Raw genomic sequence first — 19,396 nt, 5'->3', positions numbered from 1 at the left:
GAATATACTTTGTGTACTGTAATTAGAAGTGACTTGAAGAAGTAGTATTAGTTCCAGCTTCAAATGGCTGTTAGAATACATTGAGGTGACTAAAGTCTTGGGGTTCAGATGGGATAGTGATGTGAAAATATGAATTTAAGCAAGTGAAGGTCATTTAGCCTCTCACACTCAATTCCGTCTCTCCCTTCCAAGTTTTTGAACCCTGGGAACCTGAGCAGCCCTGAGGAAAATTGAGTAATCAACCACGCTGGAGAACAGGGTCAAGGCACACAAGAGCAGGAGAAATGGTCTTCCGAAGAATAGCTATGGGCTGATAACCCATATCAAGAAAAAAATCTTATTACTAAAGCTCCAGGAAATAGAATTAGATGGACCCTCAGGCATTACGTAGAATTGCAGCCCTTGGAAGTCTGATTGGAATAATGAAAACATTGAAGGTGGATACCATTGCCTTGCAAGAGATAAGGTGGACTGGACAGGGTACCTTCCAGAAACAGCAGTGTTCTGTGTAACATAGCGGCCACAATAGTGAACACATATTTGGTGTGGGATTTATAGTCTATCAAAGCACTGAACAACTAGTAACAGGATTTAAAGCAGTAAGTCCATATATATGAATAAAGGGGAAATTCTTTAACTAAAGTCTTCTAAATGCACATGCCTCTACTAAGGAGAAGACAGCTGAAGAGGAGGAGATCTTCTTCAAGGAACTGGAACAAGCATATTGACAGTGTCCAAAAAATGATATAAAATGGTGATAGGAGATATGAATGCTAAGGTAGGGCAGGAGTGGGTCTTCTCCCCTACGACTGGTAAATATAGCATTCATAAAGAGAGAAATGACGATGGACACCTCTTGATAAATTTTGCAGCATCAGTTAACATGACAGTTTCTGGCAAATGGTTCCAGCATAAGAATATAATAAAATGACCTGAGTGTCACCAGGTAACAATGCTAGGAACCAAATTGTTCATATATTACCAGATACCAGGCATGGCTCTGATGTACTAGACTGATCATTACCTCCTCACACCAAAAATTAGAGGAAGAATTTCAACTGTACATAAAAGTTAAAGGAGAAAGGCCAAATAAGTAAAATACCTCCGAACTTAGGGACCCACAGTAGGCTGAACACCTAGCTATTAATTTGGAAAATAGATTAACAGGAATCCTACAGAATTATACTCAACATAAATCACCAATGGAATAAAACCAAAAATGAAAAACAGGCTGCTGCTGCAGAGGAAGTGATTGGTTTGGAACAACAGACCAGAAGGAATGAATGGTATGATGAAGAGTGTGTGGAAGCAACAAGAACAAAAAAGAAAACATGTAACGATATGTTCAGAAGAACAAGAGTGCTAGTGGATGACTATAGAGGAAAAAGAAGTACTGAAAAATGTTTTCTGAAAGCAAAGATGAGAAGCCTTTTCAAAATATGGTTGCAGAACACTGAAGAACACTAACAAAAGCAGGATATTCTACAAAAAGGTCAATAACCTCAGAAAGGAATTTCAACGAAAAACAACACGAAGTAGAGGAAAAAATGGTGAACTTAAAGCATTACAGGAATTTGTGTTACATCGTTGGGCAGAGAACTTTAAGGAATTATTATGAGCAGAGAATGCTGAAGCATGGGAACTAAGTGAAACCAAGAAGTGGAAGAAGAGGAAAATGGGAAGCCCTTGATGTGAGAGTTTCATCTATTAATAAAGAAGCTAGCTACAATATGTCACCTGGCAATGACAACCTGTCAGCTGAGTTTATCAGGCGTGGTGTAGAACATCTAGTCAGATGCATGCACACCCTGCTCAGATATATGGATGCAAAATGTCATCCCAGATGATTGGAATATTGGCATAATATGTGATACATCTAAGAAAGAGGACATTCTGGAATGTACAAACTACAGAGGAATTACATTCTTGAACATCCCATATAAAATATTCTCCTCCCTGCTTTGTACCAGTGTAAAACCTTTTACAGAGAAAGCAATTGGGAGACATGAGGCAAATCAATTATTGACCAAATATCCACCCTGAGGTTTGGAAAAAACAAGGGAACACAATACAAAACACATCATATATTTGTTGATTTTAAAGCAGCATATGTCATCACAAAAATAAACAAACTTACTGAAGCCATGAAAGAACTGGGCATACCATAACATTTAACACACCTCATTACTTTGACTATGGGGAAAGTAGTATGTAAAGTATGGCTACAAGGAAATTTAACATCAAGTTTTGAAACTAACTGTGGATTCATGCAAGGGGATGCACTCTCATGTGTGCATTTTAACACAGCACTAGAGAAGGTAGTAAGGACAGCCCAAATCAACACAACAGGCACAATATACAATAGAATTGTGCAGGCTCATGAATTTGTCTATCTGGGAACACTGGCAATATCACAGAATGATATTGGTATGGAAATAAAGAGGCAAATCCATCTCTCTACTAAATGCTATTATGTGTTGCCCCCAGAACTTAAGTTCAGAAATCTGCCCTTAAGAACGAAGCGTCAACTGTATAAAAATTTAATACATCCCATACGAAAATATGGTCCAGGAACCTGGACACTGACAAAACAGTGTGAAAAAATAATACAATGTTTCGAACAAAAGATATTACGCAAAATCTATGGGGTGGCTAATGAAGATGGAGCATAGCACGGATGACATAATTTTGAACTTTACAAAGTATGTAAAGATCTTGAAATCATAACATTCATTAAAATAAACCACCTGAAATAGGTTGGCTGTGATTTTCATATGGAACATGAGAACCAACAAAAACAGCAATGCTGCAAATCCAGTGAGACAACGAAGCAGGGGGAGGCAAAGACGTTGATATTTGGATGACATACAAGAAGCTTTAAAAATTATTGGTTTCAAACGATAGAGATGCAAGACACTGGACAGGGGTGAACGGAATGATATCTTAGAGCAGGCCAAGGCCCGTCAACGGCTGTAGAGCCAGGAACAGGGAGAAGACAAAAGTCATGGGATACCTCCTAATATAGTGTTGGGTCTCTTTTTGCTCGGCATAGTGCAGCAACTCGACATGGCATGGGCTTACTATGTCACCGTAAGTCCCCTGCAGAAATATTGACCCATGCTGACTCTATAACCATCCATAATTGCAAAAGTGTTACTGGTAAATGATGTTATGCAAGAACTAACTTATTGATTATGTCCCGTAAATGTTCAGTGGGATTCATGTTGGGTGGCCTGGGTTGCCAAATCATACCGTTGAATTGTCCAGAATATACCACTCGCGAAGGACTGAAGCCCTGTGACATGATATCATTGTCATGCACCCTGGACAAGCTCACTCACCAATGTGCAGTGGCCATTCCCCATCGTCTTACAGAAAAACCAGCTGTTCACATAGCCACCAACGTCAGGAAAACTAAGTAAGGCAACCATCTACGGAGGTAAGGCCGCCACTGATGCAAATCCTCCATGGATGACAGTCATAAAGATGTCAGGTAATCACACTTATGTCACTGACAACCAACCTGTTCAGGCAATAGTCAATTCAGGGGCTTCCTTTTCTGTAACGTTGAATGCTTATCATTGTCAGCTACAGAATTTTATTTTCTGTGATATGAAAGTGTGTGTGCTGAAGGTCACAAATGGGAAATACGTCCAGTCCCCACGAACAAGTATAGTACACGCTCTGGGCAAGTGTTTATAATTGAAGATATTGTTATCTCACCATCTTCAACGAGACAACTTCCAGTCATAAATCAAGATTCTCAGTTAAACTGTGAAGTTTGCAATAAGATAATCAGGCTCACAAGAAAAATCTACATGACAGGATGATCACAAGCATTGCAGGTGATCAAGAAGAATTTTGGATTCTGATTATCATGATGGCTGAACCAATCCGAAAAGGGCAGCTTAGTGTCACTGATGAAGAATCATACTCCGCTACCACTAAAGACAACTCTGGATAGGAAGATACTATCAAACTACCAACAAGACCTGGCCTTGGTGAGTGATGGTCATTCTGCATCAATTTTAGATGCTTCAAATCCACAGAAGAGACAACACAGACAAAGTGGCCCATGGCAAAACACTGTATCAACACTGAGGATCATACACCATTAGCCAGCACTCCTACAGAGTGTCACCAGATGAGAGCTGTATAATATGAAAGGAAGTAGAGAAGATGCTGCAAGATGACCTCATTGAATCTTCAGAGTCACACATTTTCTTTCATTGCCTTTGGGGGGGGGGGGGGGGGGGGGGGGGAGGAGGACAGCAAATAGCATTTTTGCATCGACTACCGACAACTGAATAAAATCACAAAGAATGATGTCTGTACACTGTCATGCATTACTGGAATGCAAAGCTGATTGAAAGGAGCAAAATACTTCTCAACTACAGGCACGCAACAGGCTACTAGCAAATAAAAGTTGATGAGGTTGTCCTAGCATTGTATGACGAGAATGCTGAAACAAACTTCACACTGACACCGGATAGGTACAGTTCTAGTGCAAACTCACGATCATGCTGAAATGAGTTTAATGTTATGCTGTTTGGACGGTGTTTCTTCTCCAGCTACCTTAGAATGTATGATGGACAGCCTGCTTTGACACCTTAAATGGACGATGCATTTTTGCTATCTGGATGACAATGTTGTGTTTCTGAAGACATCTGAAGAACATCTAAGTCGTCTAACAACTGATATGAAATGTGTTTGGACTGTGCACTTCTGGCTGAATTTGAAGAAGTGCCTCTTCATCGATCAAGAAATAAAAATCTCGGGGCGTCTAGTGAATGACAATGGAGTCTGTTATGACTCAGAGAAAAAAACAGCATCCATAGATTTTCCATCTCTTGGCACATTCATGATATGAGTTTTCTCGGAATGTGCTCATTCTACTGGCTATTTACAAAGGACTTCCGTACCAAGGCATGTTCCTTGCAAGAATTACTGCAGGGAGGCCCAAAATTTTCCTGGAATTAGACGTAAGAAAGACCCTTCATTGTCACTAACAAGGTGCAATCACCTTCTCCATTCCTAGCACTGTATGACGAGAATGCTGAGACAAACTTCACACTGACACCAAATAGGTACAGTTCTAGTGCAAACTCAGGATCGTGCTGAAAAGGTGATAGCTTATGCTGCCAGAGCACTCTCCAAGTCCAAGATGAACTACTTTACAACTGAGAAAGAGTGCCTTACAATTGTTTGGCTATTGGTAAATCATTCACGTTATGATGGATCACCATTTTCAATGCTGGCTGACTGGCCCAAAGGATTCACCACGTCACTGGTGAGATAGGCTTTGAAGCTTCAGTAGTAAGATGTCACAGTAGTATACAAAAGTGGACACAAACAGAAGGATGCTGACTACCTTGCAAGGAACCCTTTGGCAGAAAACAGTGGTGTAAATGAAATATCAGTTATCACTGCATTACGCCTCGACCGAATAGTAGTGGCTCCGCTCAAAGAAAACCATCATAACGACCGGGAAAGCAGTGTGCTGACCACACGCCCCTCCTATCCGCATCCTCAGCTGAGGATGATACGGCGGTCGGATGGTCCCGATGGGCCACTTGTGGCCTGAAGACAGAGTGCTTTTTTTACTGCATTACGTGACACTGCTGCTGAACAGATGAGAGATCCATTATTGCTGAAAGGCACAGAAACCCTGAAGGACAGGAACCAACAAAAGGAGAATTACAATTAATAAATGGAGCATTGTATAGGAGGAACTATGGCTGCCTACCCTCCTAGCTTATCTACATACAGTATGCTGAAGTGTTTTCATGACACTTCAACAACTGGTCACCTTGGATTCGTGAAGAATCTATACATAATTGGTCACAGCTATTACTGACCAAGTCTCTATCAATTCGTTAGAAATGCTAAGAATGGAATATCATGCCGCAGTTATCTCCGAGGTACCTGGTACCAGTCCCACCTGTCAGTGCCGTTCCACCAAATTGGCATCGACCTCTTGAGGAGGCTCCTGAAGTCGACACACGGGTATCTATCGATAATAGTTTGCACTGACTACTTCAACCACTACCCTGTCACCAAAGCTGTGCCAACTGTCAAAGCTCCAGAAATTGCAAGGTTCCATGTAGAAGATATAATTTCTAAGCATGTAGCACCCCCTCTGATTGTGGAAAAAATTTTACAGTTTATCCCAGTATCAGGTAATTACAAGTTGCTATATCACCTACAGTATTAAAATTGCCTATCAGCCACAGACAAATGGCCTCACAAAATGTTTTAATTAGATGCTGGTAGATTTGCTCTCAATGTAGTTTGATGTCGAACAGACATACAATACTCCCCATTTGTGGCATTTGCATACAACACAGTGAAGTTAGAGACTACAGGCTTCACACCATTCCTTCTGCTGCATAGTCACACGGCTGAAACGGCAATGGATACGTTGCTTCCACTGCAACCAAACAATATTGAGGATGACTACTTGAAACACATCAACATTGAGACTGAAGGTGCAAAGCAGCTGGCTTGTATACTGACCATGGACACACAGGAGAATGACCGAGAGAGCCATAACACCAAGCACTGACCAAGGAGATATAGCCCGGGAAACATGGTGCAGATTTTATGCACATGCAGATAGTGAAACTATTGGAAAGCTTACTAAAGCACTATTTTGGTTTGTATCACAGCCTTCGTTGCTTGAAGAACTTTTTACATAAAGTTTAGGACTGTGACCATTCTTGAAGAAGTCAAAAGTGCAAAGATGTCATCCACACCTTATTTCTATGACATTTTGTTTAGAAATAATTAATGTTTATTTATTTATATCAAAGTAATACCCATTTGTAGATAGGTCTCTAGTATGTATGATGCTAGAACGGATAGGTCATGACTGCAGCTACATAATGAGAAAGCATGGATGCACATTATGCACAAATCTAAATTGTCAAACAAATTATTTATATTATTCAATTCAACTGTGCAAAATCGAAGAATTCTCCACATCCACAATCACAGTTAGCTTCATCATGTTAACACTGCGGCAGGAACTATGATGTAATAATTTATATAAATAGAATTTGTTAAATTTTGTGAGAATTAAGAAATGTGCTACGGGTCATGTAGTGTCGCAATGGCGGATAGAATACAGACATGTACTTGACTTCAGTGGCCATCGCTAAAATAGAAGGTCAACGTCACACACGCAGCATGACATCATCAAGCACAAAGCACTGTGATTTGTCCACTTCACAGCTTCGCTGCCACATACACACTGCAACAGCCAAGGTGTTCAGTGCCAGCAATATGTTCAGTGTTCCCATGCAATATTGTATGTTCACATGTGGTTTCAGTCTTTTGTAGAAAGATCATTGACTCCGGTTTTGCAGGACCAAGGGCCTACACTGGTCAGTGTGAATGACTAGGGGCAAGGCAGGCAAAAGCAAACAAAAATTGTCATACTGAACATACTGAAGCTTCTTTTTACTGATCTGGCCAACAATAAAAAACCCAAGAATAACATAAATTTTGTGCAAGCTCTTAACTAACAGTAAAGGCTTGTAATGTTTCCGATCGATTGAATTTCTTATTAACAGTGCAGTAACATCAGCAGAATCTCCAGAAGTGAGCAGGTTGTTAATCTCCATGAAAGGCATGTAAACAATAATGGAAAGCTATGGAACTTGACCATTTTAACAAAAAGTTACTGCATGGAACAGTATTTGGTTACTATGGCAGAGAAGAGTATTTGACAGCTAGAAAAATACAGGGTGATTTCCATGAAAAAGTTAATTATTCTGGCTCAGAGATCTCCATTCTTAGTCTTCTCCTCTCACTTGGTTTTCAATTCGGAAAGTGTAACGACAGATTAAAATTTTTAATGGAATGCAGTGACACTCCAGCAATAAGATCAAAGCTTTTGTGCCCAATGCACTTACTGCGTGCTGACGACAATCATGTTGTAGTATATTTTGGCAAACAATGGGTTTCACAAAACCATAAGAACAATTACATTTTGCTTGACTTAACTAAAACAGTGGCCTGAAATTACTACAGTTATTTTTGTATAGAGCTTATTGGCATTTAGGGTGAGAGGTGCAGTGACAAGAGGGTCTTTGACAGCTGAAAACAAAAAGTTTTCAAGAGGTAAGGAAAAATCTTGGTCCTATTAAGGTGAGCTGTTGGAACCAAAATCCTGGTGGCATCATACAAGTACTACTCAGGTAATTGTGTTCATAGATTATAAGAAATAATAACGATTTCTCAGATGTTACCAAAGTTAACTTTATAATTCTCTTAACAACTTTCTCACTGGAAGTTTTTATCACTAATTGGCAATACCGTAAGAAGGTGAGACAACCATCTTTTGGTGACAGCCACTGCAGGTTCTGCAACTTCCTCTCAGAAGAAAATGTAGATATTTAGAGATGGGACAATATGACACATAGATTTATGAATATGTGTATTAAATATGTATAATGTATACAAACTAATATAAAAGTGCATTATTTTGATAACGTGACCCAGGGAAATAAGCAGTCCTGATTGCTGTGGTTAATCATGTGACCGAGTTCTGGAGTAAGTGAGCATAATGTTCTTGTGTCCAGGTGGTCTTGGTCAGTAAGTTGGCTAGAAGGGTGATCATTGAGCAATATATGATAAAGCTGCTTACTTCAGCTGTATTTGGGACTTAACAAGATTTCTGTGTGCCCATGTGGAAGAGTATTGTGTTTCACGGGTGAAGAGAAGAACTAATAGCAATCATTAAAATATCTTAATCCTTTAGTGAATTTTGAGAAACTTCTGTGAACATTGTAAATATTAGAACTATGATTTGTGTGTTATAAAGTGTGACATTAGTGCTTGAAACTTTTGTACATTGCTCTTTTGCTTCGTACTGTTCCATTATTTGACTCAGTTAAATAATTGCAGTAAACCAATTTAGAATTTTATGGACACCTTTTCATGCCCAGACTTTATTCTTTTACTCATAATAAATTTATGAGTTGAATTTAAATCTGTGCCATAGGCTACATCATTATCCTTCAGGATCCAGTGCCTCATTTCATTTTTTATTTATCGGTTTGATTTAAAATGTGTGTTGATAAACCTATGCTTAATCATTCTAATATTTCCTTAACTAATATGATAAGCCACTTCTATGTTTAGATGTTATTTGGGCCAAATAATAGCAGGGCACAACTGGCCATATAATTGAGCCAGAATTATTGTAGGCTGTGTACTTGTCCAATCACTAGAAGCTGCTACTGTTAGGGCCTTTGTGAACACGCAATTGGTCAGTTCATCTGAAATAATAGCCCAGTGACCACTGACATGTCCTAGATCTAGGGTGCTGTACTCAGCTCCAATGAGATTTCTGTAAAAGGGGACACTGTTTCTCCAGGAGAGGAATGACTGCACAAGCTACAGTGTATAATGTGTAGTTAGTGCCACTTGCTGGCATGCTGCAAGCTGCAGTTCAAATCTAACCACCAACAATTACATGTTTAGAATTTCTTGAAATACCTTAGGTTTGTATATTGTGGAATATTGAATGCTCGCATAAATATCAGCATTCTGGAAAAATTTATGTTTGTAGAAATAATTACATGGACCATCCAGGAGACCAGTTCTGTTCTGGTTGTATGTTGCTGTTCATAAGAAAACTTGCTTTCAGTGCTAAGTGTTGTATTTCAATAAAGACCCAGCTTTGAGATCTGGAACTGAGTGTGGTTGCGAAGTGACAATACAGGGTGGCTATTCAAATTTGGAAATGTTGGGGGACTCACATCACAATGCCTTTGCTCACAGTTAAGATAAACTAACCAATAATAGATACTAACATTATGAATGAGAAAGTAACTCTGTTATGTTATTATAACAACACTGCAGAACCGATTTTGATGAAATTCAGTATGGAGGTAAGCCCCCAATGAAGAACATAGGTTAGTTTAAGGGGGGAAAACTACTCCTAAGACATTGAAATAACGATGAAGATAATACCTGCACATAAGTCAGTGAGTCAGAGTGTTTGCAGATTAGTCCACGACTGTGGGAATCCAATGTTTACACATGAGCATTGTTTCTCAGATGTTCAAAAAAAAAAAAAAAAATGATACACCACCTGCCGAAACTGAATGGTGCTTAAAGCAAAATATTGTGGAGGTTCAGTAATAAAACCCAACGTTAAGCCTGGGAGCCGTATTTAAAACTATTACATCGGCGAAGCCCTGAGTAACAATTATTAATATTACTTATTCTATGAAATGCTCGCAAACTTAAGTCTGACTTAGTGCATGGTTCTAAGAGAGCTTGAGCTGCAAAAATCACTCAAACCCAACAAACCTCAGAAAAATGTCAGATCCACCAAAACTTAGATGCAGAACATCATGCAACCTTAAGAGCTAGAGACACATTAGAACAGTCATAAGCCAATTGCATTTCAGACACTGAGTGTCATGCATCTCCTACAGCTTCTGAGATGATTGAAGACACACACACACACACACACACACACACACACACACACACACACACACATCTATGCCATTAAATAACCAGATATTTACAAATTACTGACTTAATTGCTGTCATTCATCATAACAAACTATCATTCATCATAAAAAAAAAACTACTGATATGCAAGTGCAGCAAAAGAGTAACTGCTACTATCCAAATAATTAACACACTTTGAAATATTAAGTATTACAAAAATTTGTAATGTATAAAGCTCACTGATAAATTAAAGACACAGAATTCCATGAGAATATACAAATTCCCCTGAGGATTCCCTGCTTTTTTAAAAATACACTGAGAATTCCAGGTTTTCCAGAAAAATCACCACACTGCAAGAATATGTATGCCAAATTTTAGAGTGTTTGGGAGGGGGGGATAAAAAGAAACACTTTTTATATATATGAGAAAAATGTCACCAGCGCATAGCTGCCCCACTAGGATCCATGAAAGTTTTGACGTTAGTGATGTTCAGAGACAGTGTTCGAACTGCCGTGTCATGTATATTATTTTAGAGATATCAATATAATGGAAGGAAACATTCCACGTGGGAAAAATTATATATAAATACAAAGATGAGGTGACTTACCGAACAAAAACGCTGGCAGGTCGATAGACACACAAACAAACACAAACATACACACAAAATTCAAGCTTTCGCAACAAATTGTTGCCTCATCAGGAAAGAGGGAAGGAGAGGGGAAGACGAAAGGAAGTGGGTTTTAAAGGAGAGGGTAAGGAGTCATTCCAATCCCGGGAGCGGAAAGACTTACCTTAGGGGGAAAAAAGGACAGGTATACACTCGCACACACGCACATATCCATCCACACATACAGGTGTCTGTATGTGTGGATGGATATGTGCGTGTGTGCGAGTGTATACCTGTCCTTTTTTCCCCCTAAGGTAAGTCTTTCCGCTCCCGGGATTGGAATGACTCCTTACCCTCTCCTTTAAAACCCACTTCCTTTCGTCTTCCCCGCTTATTTTAGAGATATGTTGAGTTGTTATGGATTGTGTGTGTGTGTGTGTGTGTGTGTGTGTGTGTGTGTGTGTGTGTGTGTGTGTGTGTGTGTGTGTGTGTAGGGGGAGGGGGGAGGATGAAGCGTTTGGTGTACAACACACCAACAAACACTCCAGAAGAACTGGCTGCACATGTCCTCAGTCTTTCGCAATGACATAACTGGATAAAATCTTCTCGGTTTTCAAGCCACGTCAATTGCAATGAAATTCTCAAGCTAGCCATCAAAAGCTTGAGAATTTTATTGTAATTGATGCAGCTTGAAAACTGAGAAGATTTTATCCAACTGGTTGCATGTTTGGCTGAAGTCATTATTCATAAAACAAACGGTTGTTTTGAGCGTGATAGACAATCGTTAGCCTGCAGATGCTAGTTGTGCATTAATGTAAATTATAGATGTCATTTTCAGCAGCATCTTTAAAACAATGTTTATCACATCGCAGTTTAACACCTTCTCTGAACATCACTTGTGCCGAAATATTTGTGGACTACTACATGGGGGCAGCAGTGCGCCTGTGACATTTCTGTCTGATGAAGAAGGATTCTTTTTTATCTACGTTAAGCACTCTAAAATGTTGAACATATACTTTTTACACTCTTTGTACCCTGCTTGTTAGTGTCGGAAGCACTTATAAAAATTACTGAAACTTGAGTAGAAGATTTTTAAGAGACTTCTTAACAGCCCCCTAAAAAGATACATGTCTAAATATTATTTAAATGACCAAATTTTGAAAATATAACATAACAGAATACATTTAAAAAAATCTACTCACCAAGTGGTGGCTGGAGAAAACACACATAAAAGTTATGGAAATGTGCAATTTTTGCAGACAGTGGCTCCTTCTTCTGGCGGAATAACTGAAAGGGACGGAAGAGGGATGGATGACAAGAACTGGAGAGGTTTAGAAAATGGGGAGAGTTACAGAAAAGTTACCCAGAACTCCTGGTAAAACGTCAGTCTCCCGTGACTTGGTGATACGGGTGACTTTTCCTTAACTCTCCCCACTTCCTAAAATGCACCAGCTCTTTTCCATCATTTCTTTTCCTTCTCCTTCAACCTTTCTGCCACAAGAAGCAACCATTGGCTGTGAAAGGTTTCACATTTGCATAACTTTTATACGTTCTCTCCTGCTGCCACTTGATGAGTACACTTTTTATCTATACAACTACATTAAATGTAGGAAAAGATAGATGGCTACTTACCATAAAGAAGGCACGTCAAGTTGCAGATAAACAATACTAGAAGACATTCACATCTAACTTTCGGCCACAGCTTTCGTCAGTAAAGAGACACACACACACACACACACAACATTCACACGCTTACACAAGCAAGCACACCTCATGCAAACATGACTGCCAACTCCAGCATCTCGGGCCAGAATACAACATCAAGTGGGATGCAAGTAGCAATCTGGAGGGGAAAGGGATAATAGCGTACAGGTGGAGAGAGAGACGAACAATGTCTGGTGGAGTGTGTAGGGACTAGACTGCCAACAGATGCAGCATCAGGAGGTTGTGGTGCAGGGAAGTGGGGAAAAGGAACAAAAAAAGGAGAGGAGTTGGGAAAGACAGGCGGGTGCATTGGCAGAGAGCTGCAAATAAACTGGGTGGGGGAGAGAATGGGGATGACATGATAGGACAGAGGGGGTGGAGATTGTTGGGTGGAGTGTGTGGAGACAGTATGTTGCCATAGGTTGAGGCCAGGATAATTACAGGAGTGGAGAACATGTTTTAAGGATAACTTCCATCTGTGTAGTTCAAAAAAGCTGATGGTGGAGAGGAGGATCCAGATGGCTCAGTTGGTGAAGCAGCCATTGAAATCAAGTGTGTTATGTTCAGCAACATATTGTGTCACAGGGTGGTCTACTTTGCTCTTGGCAACAGTTTGGCGGTCACCATTCTTCCTGGTGAACAGTTGGTTGGTAGTCATACTAATATAAAAAGCTGTGCAAATGATTGCAGCGGGGCTGGTAAATGACATGGCTGCTTTTACAGGTGGCCCCACCCCCTGATGGGATAGGCTAAAACTGTGGCAAGACTGGAACAGGAAGTGCTGGGTGGGTGGATTGGGCAGGTTTTGCTCCTGGGTCTTCAACAGGGATACGATCCTTGTGGCATGGGGTTGAGACTGGGAGTGGCATAGGGATGGACTAGGATGTTGTGGAGGTTGGTTGGGCAATGGAGCACCACTTTAGGAGGGGTAGGAAGTATCTCAGGTAAGATGTCAATCATTTCAGGACACGATTATAGGTAACTAAAGCCATGGCAAAGGATGTGGTTCAGTTGTTCCAGTCCAGGGTGGTACTGAGTAACAAAAGGGACACTCCCTTGTGGCTGGTTTTTCGGGGTGGTGGGGAGATCGGGGTTGTGAGCTGAAATGGCATGGCAGATCTGTTTGTGGGCTAGGTCTGGGGGACAGTGCCTGTCTGTGAAGGCCTTGGTGAGACGCTCAGCACCGCAGATATGCCATCCCCATGTAGCCAGGCTACGTGGGAGGGATTTTTTGGTGCGAAAGGGATGACAGCTTTCAAAAAAAAAGGGCAAGTATGTACTCTTGGCGATTGGTGGGTTTAATGTGGACAGAGGTAGAGGTGCGGATGAAGCCATCACAGAAGAGGAAGTCAATGTCTAGGAAGGTGGCACACTGGGTTGAGGAGGACCACGTGAAGCAGATGGGAGAGAGGGTGTTGAGGTTGTGAAGGAGTGAAGATAGGATGTCTTGGCCCTAGATCCACATCATGACGATATCATCAATGAATCTGAATCAGAAGAGGGGCTTGGTCTTTTGGGAGGCTAGGAAGGTTTCCTCTAGATGGGCTATTTAAGGTTGGCATAAGTGTGTTAGTGGCACCAAAGATAGTGTCCAGACGCTCGTGAACAGGACAGGAGCTGAAATCGTGCATAGCAAAGCAAAAAATAAATCTGTAACTCTCATTTCAAATATTCCTTACACAGGAAAAACCAGAAGTATTGCCAGAATTTAATTTTTATACACCTGTAAAGATGAGTAAAATATAAACTAACATCAGTGACATTGAGAAACAACTGAAATCGTTGAAATTAAAGCACGTCCAAGGGCTTGATGGAATCCCTCTCAAATTCTACACTCAATTTGCAACTGTGTTAGCCCCTCTGTTAAATATAATCTATTGTAGATCCCCCAAACAATAAAACATGCCCAGCAGCTAGAAGGAAACACAGGTTACTCCTTTATAAAAGAAGGGTAGCAGAAATAATCCACTGAGCTACCATCCAGTATCCTTGACATTCATTTGTTGTAAAATCTTAAGACATATTGTGAGCTCAACATTACGAGATACCTTGAACATAACAACTTCCTCCATGCCAACCAGCATGAATTTTGAAAACATAGATCATCTCACATTTCTCACGACACACCAAAAACCGTGGATCTAGGCAATCAGATAGGGAGGGCGGAGTAGGTTACGATGGATGAAGAGTCATCAACAGATGTAAAGGTAACTGTGGGTATACATAAGGAAGTGTGCTAGGTCCCTTGCTATTCATGAAATATACAGGGTATTTCAGAAAGGACTTTACAGCTTTGAAAATTCATATAAATTAATTCATAGCACCTACAGAGGTGATTGTAGTGTCAATTTGTAAGGAAATACAACAAGTTTTATCTCATGTAGTTTGCTAGTGCTGATTTGCACCGTAAGGATCGCTAGCGCCAGTTGCATTAAAGATGGCTGCCTTCACTGGACCTGACCATGTTAGCTGTGTGTTTTGGTTTGAAGAAAAGAAGTTGGCGGCAACAGTTCAGCATTATTTCCATATGAAGTGTGCTAAACATCCTCCTACCACGCCTACAATTTATGATTGGAATAAATGTTGGAATAAATGTTTTGTAGAAAAAGGGCACTCGGCAAGACATGGGAAATCATCAGGTCATCCAAGCACATCTGTTGATGTCATTGAGTGAGTGAGGCAATGTTTAGGCAACAGCCCTATGAAATCGACCCGGCGTGCATCTTGTGAACTGCAAATCCCACACACTGCTGTATGGCATGCATTGAGGGATCCTTTGCATTTGAAACAGTACAGATTGATAAATGTACAATAAAAGACACTGATAAAACTGCTAGCAAGAACTTCTGTGCGGAAATGTTAAATCGATTACATGAGGATGAACATTTCTTGGATAAAATCATCTTTTCTGACAAGTTGACTTCTCACTTACGTGGCAAGGTTAATAGAAACAACTGTAGGATCTGGGGTAGTGAAAAATCCACATCAAACTTTGCAACATGTTCATGATAGCCCTAAACTGAACGTTATTTGTGCATTTAGCAAGAATAATGTGTACGACCTCTTTTTTTCCGTGAGACAACCATCATTGGGATAGTGTACTTGGATATGTTACAACAATTTTTGATGTCGAGATCGATGAGGATGACCAAGAACAAAATGTTTACTTCATGCAAGATGGTGCACCGTCCCACTAACTGGCTGACATCCAGTGACCACTTTCCAGGTCAATGGATTGGCCGTGATGCATCAATTGCATAGCCCTCATGTTCCCCAGACCTGACACCACTTTTTCTTTTTTTAATAGGGGTACATCAAGGATATCGTTTTTGTATCTCTTGCTCCGGCTTCTCTACCTGAACTTAGAGCAAGGATGTACACCACCATTGAGCAAGTTACACCTGCAACGCTACAGCAAGTTTGGGAAGAAATTGTCTTCCGATGGATGTGTGCAAGATAACAAATGGAAGACACATACAACATCTTTAGTTTAAAGTAAAAAAACCTACAAAATAACACTAAACCCAGCTGTATCTTCTTTCAATAAATTTATATGAATTTTTAAATTTGCAAAGTCCTTTTTGAAACACCCTGTATTAATGACTTTTCAGACAATATCAATAGTAGCCTCAGACTTCTTGCAAATGATGCAGTTACTTATATTGAAGTATAGTCTGAGAAAAACTGCACAAATATTCATTCGGATCTTCATAAGATTTTGAAGTGGTGCAAGATTGCCATCTTGCTTTAAATGTCCAGAAATGTAAACTTGTGCTGTTCACAAAACAAAAAAATGTAGTAACATAGGACAATAATATCAGTGAGTTATAATTAGAAATGGTAAACTCATACAAATACCTGCATGTAACAGTTTGTAGGGACAGGAAATGGACAGATCATATAGGGTCAGCTGCGGGTAATGTAGGCAGCAGACTTCGCTTTATTGGTAGAATACTAAGGACATGCAATCAGTCTATAAAGGAGATTGCTTACAAATCACTTGTCCAATGCATCCCAGAAACACTGGTCATGTGAGTGGGACACATACCAGATAGGACTGATGGGGGATATTGAACATACACAGATATGGGCAGCACGAAAGGTCACAAATTTGTTTGACTTGCACGTGTGTGTCACAGCGATGCTGAAAGAATTGAACCGGCAGAATCTTGAAGATATATGTAAAATGCCCCAAAGTTTCAGGAATTGGCTCTGAATGATGACTATAGGAATATACTACAACCCCTTAGATATTGCTCCCATTGGAGGATAAGATTAGATTTACTAGAGAGCACACACACACACACACACACACACACACACACACACAAAGTGCTATTAGTGACAAGTACAACAGGTGCCAACAGCAACCCACACAATATACAACATGGAGGTGGGAACTCCAGTCCATGTGAGGTGGTAATTCAAACCAGCCAGTGTACTATCTGACCGAAAGAGGGTGATAATGGTGGCTGGGTTAGCAGCAGCTCCAAAGTGCATGTGCAGCCTTGATCGGAACACACAAGCTGAACTATTTCCTACTTCCGTCGAAACTAAGTTTGAGCCAGTCAAACAGAAATGTTACTCCTGAAGTCATCTAGGACTGTATCGCAATAGAGCCAGCAGTTCCAAAACAGCCAGCCACAATGGGGAGACCTCCCTTAAACAACGAGCTGCCGCGATCAACTCCTTTACTCTTTTTTGCCACTGTGAAGTGGGACTTGCCTGACAGGACGCCGTTGAGTGGAAAGGACTTGGTATTCCATTTTGGTACAGCTCATACACTCAGAATGTGTCCGACTTAGTGCCAGTATTACAAAATTCATTGCAACAGACATTTTTTTAAAAAGGATTCAACCTGTAACAGTTATTTTTTGGAACTCCATTTATTTGAGCATTCATTCAGTCAAGGAAGTTTCTATTTTTTTGTTCTTCAGAAGTTTGTTATTTTGATTACATCAAATTATATATAAAAACAAAGATGAGGTGACTTACCGAACGAAAGCGCTGGCAGGTCGATAGACACACAAACAAACACAAACATACACACAAAATTCAAGCTTTCGCAACAAACTGTTGCCTCATCAGGAAAGAGGGAAGGAGAGGGGAAGACGAAAGGAAATGGGTTTTAAGGGAGAGGGTAAGGAGTCATTCCAATCCCGGGAGCGGAAAGACTTACCTTAGGGGGAAACTTCCTTTCGTCTTCCCCTCTCCTTCCCTCTTTCCTGATGAAGCAACAGTTTGTTGCGAAAGCTTGAATTTTGTGTGTGTGTTTGTGTTTGTTTGTGTGTCTATCGACCTGCCAGCGCTTTCGTTCGGTAAGTCACCTCATCTTTGTTTTTATATATAATTTTTCCCACGTGGAATGTTTCCTTCTATTATATTGATTACATCAAATATGTGACGTTATTTCTTATGTTGCAAATAAAACAGTTCAAGCTGATTAGTGTAATTATTATACACTAATCAGCTTGAACATTATGAGCACCTTCCCAATAGCCGGTATGTCCACCTTTGGCACGGCTAACAGCAGCGACATGTCATGGCATAGGAATAATGAGGCCTCGGTAGGCTGCCGGAAGTAGTCAGCGCCACATCTGCACACACAAGCCATCTAATTCCTGTAAATTCTGGGGAGGGGGCAATGAGCTCTGACACAAGTTCAGCCACACCCCAGACATGTTCGATCAGGTTCACATCTGGCAAGATGGGGGCCAGCACATCAACTGGAACTTGCCACTCTGTTCCTCGAACCACTGCATCACACTCCTGGCTTTGTGAGATGACACATTATCTTGTTGAGAAATTCCACTGCCATTGGGAAATGTGATTGTCATGAAGGGGTGTACGTGGCCTGCAACACTCCTTGGCCATCATGATGCCTTGCATGAGCTCCACCGGACCCATGGATGGTCATGTGAATGCTCCCCAGAGCAGAATGGAGCTGCCATTAACTTGTCTCTGTCCCACAGTATAGGTGTCAAGGGGCTGTTCCCTTGGAAGACAACGGATTCGCACCCTCCCATCGGCACAGTGAAGAAGATATCGGGATTCATCGGACCATGCAACACACTGTCACTGCACCAACATCCAGTGCTGATGGTTACATTACCCATTTCAATCGTAGTTGCCAATGTGGTGTTAGCAATGGCACGTGCAGGGGTCGCTAGCTGCGGAGGCACATTGTTAGGAGTGTTTGGTGCACTGCATGTTCAGACACACTTGTACTCTGCCCAGCTTAAAGTTCGTGTTAAATCTGCCACAGTTCACCGCCTGTCCTGTTTTACTACTTTTATATGATGCCCGACGTCTGTAATGAGGGGTGGCCACCAAAACCCATGATGTCTGGACATGGTTTCACCTTGGTTTCGACATGTGTTGAAGATACCACAGCGCTCCTCGATGTGCAGTTTCCGAACTGCTCGAGCCAAGCCTCTTCACAATCTCCCTTCAGTCAAATAGATCACATGCCTTGCACATTCTACACACAGACAGAATGCTCACTGTTACTACATACACCTTGTATGGTGTGTGACTAGCAGTCATTTCTTGTCAGGCGACACTGCTATTGCATGGATGTGTTTATATCGACAGTAGGTCAGTGGTCATAAT

The 19,396-nt window shown here is 40.8% G+C and overlaps 1 protein-coding gene across 2 annotated transcripts in view; it reads right to left on the bottom strand.

Moving 5' to 3' along the window:
- Window positions 1-19,396, bottom strand: part of LOC124795056 (cell division cycle protein 16 homolog) — a 212,744-nt gene that overhangs the window by 109,267 nt on the left and 84,081 nt on the right. The gene's annotated exons all lie outside the window — the stretch shown is intronic.

The sequence above is a fragment of the Schistocerca piceifrons genome, chromosome 4 (assembly GCF_021461385.2).
Source record: "Schistocerca piceifrons isolate TAMUIC-IGC-003096 chromosome 4, iqSchPice1.1, whole genome shotgun sequence".
NCBI lineage: Eukaryota > Metazoa > Arthropoda > Insecta > Orthoptera > Acrididae > Schistocerca > Schistocerca piceifrons.
This window is presented reverse-complemented; position numbering and strand designations above follow the sequence as displayed.